Source organism: Mus caroli, chromosome 17 (genome assembly GCF_900094665.2).
Source record: "Mus caroli chromosome 17, CAROLI_EIJ_v1.1, whole genome shotgun sequence".
Lineage (NCBI taxonomy): Eukaryota > Metazoa > Chordata > Mammalia > Rodentia > Muridae > Mus > Mus caroli.
In genome coordinates this window covers 27,389,835-27,391,395 of record NC_034586.1, presented here as the reverse complement: position 1 = coordinate 27,391,395, position 1,561 = coordinate 27,389,835, and positions in this window count along the sequence as shown.

Below are 1,561 nucleotides of genomic sequence, written 5' to 3'. Positions count from 1 at the left end.
CTCTCTCTCTCTCTCTCTCTCTCTCTCTCTCTCTCTCTCTCTCTTTCAAGACAGGGTTTCTCTGTGTAACCCTGGCTGTCCTGGAATTTTCTGTAGACCAACCATGGCCTCAAACTCAACAGAGATCCAAATGCCTCTGCCTCTCTGTGCTGGGAAAAAAGATGTGCACAACCACCACTCAACCCATTATTTTCCTTATGTGCTGCTCAACCACAGCTATGTTGTTATAGCTGCAGAAAATGGACCAACACACACAGAGTGTGGCCCCAAGCCAGGCTGATAGAGGAGCGGTTCTGTAGGTGAGGGGGTACCAGGGGGAGGAAGAGATAGAGTGTGGAGGGGACATGATTGCAGTGTGGTTGTTTCCGTTGAGTTGGGCACGGCCAGTGCTACTTGGAATCAGAGCAGATGTAAGTTCCCACAGAAGGTCCTCACAAGATTTGAACCATTAGCATTTCCTCCTAGAGGAAACATGAGGCTCTCGAGGCCTTCCTCAAGATTATATAAGAAGTAAACAATTTATTAGGGGTGGAAGTCCTGAGTCTGGCTTCTCTTTGTGAATCCTCCATGGTGGGATGGGAATCCTTGGTGGTATGGCTGCCTTGGCGCCGAGGGCTTCCCACTAGCTGCCTCCAAGTCGGTCTTGCTCCTGTAAACAGCCAAAAATAAATTCATTGGTTCGCCAAACAAAACTTGGATGTGTGAAGGAGAATTCCATTGGAAGATGCTGTTGCTGTGTAGGCAGAAGCTGATTGATGGTTCAACTGCAGTGGTGTGAGGAGGTGGGAATGTTGCCATTCCAGAGCCTGATTACAGTTTAACTGGAGCTAGTTTTAGTCCCCTAAATAGCCTTATACCACTCTGTGTGGGACCTAACATACTGACAAATTGATAAAACCCTTGGAATGTATTAGCTTAACCAGACCTCCTTTTCCCCCAATCAAAGGGTTAAGAGTTGTCAGACATCGGGGCAGTGGTGGCGCACGCCTTTAGTCCCAGCACTCAGGAGGCAGAGGCGGGCGAATTTCTAAATTCAAGGCCAGCCTGGGCTACAGAGTGAGTTCCAGGACAGCCAGGGCTACACAGAAAAACCCTATCTTGAAAGACCAAACCAAACCAAAACAAACCAAACCAAAACAAACCAAACCAAAACAAACCAAACCAAAACAAACCAAACCAAAACAAAAAAAGCGACAGCACTAGACAGCATCTCAGACCTACAGTTGAGATTTCTCCTCAGCACAATACTGTAACTGCCATTTAATATTTCCACCAGTGTGTTTAAGAGGTACCCTGGACCCTGGGTTGTGAGTCCTCTTTGTTCTGTGACTATTAAAACTTCATGGAACCTCTTCCATGTTGGAACACGAAACCTGTGCTCTTGGGATATGGCCATGCAGAATAAACTATCTCTTATCTCCTTTCAGGTGGAAGTTGTAGTTGTTTGTTTAGGTTTTTTTCAAGATAGGGTCTCAGCCAGGCGTGGTGGCGCACGCCTTTAATCCCAGCACTCGGGAGGCAGAGGCAGGTGGATTTCTGAGTTCGAGGCCAGCCTGGTCTA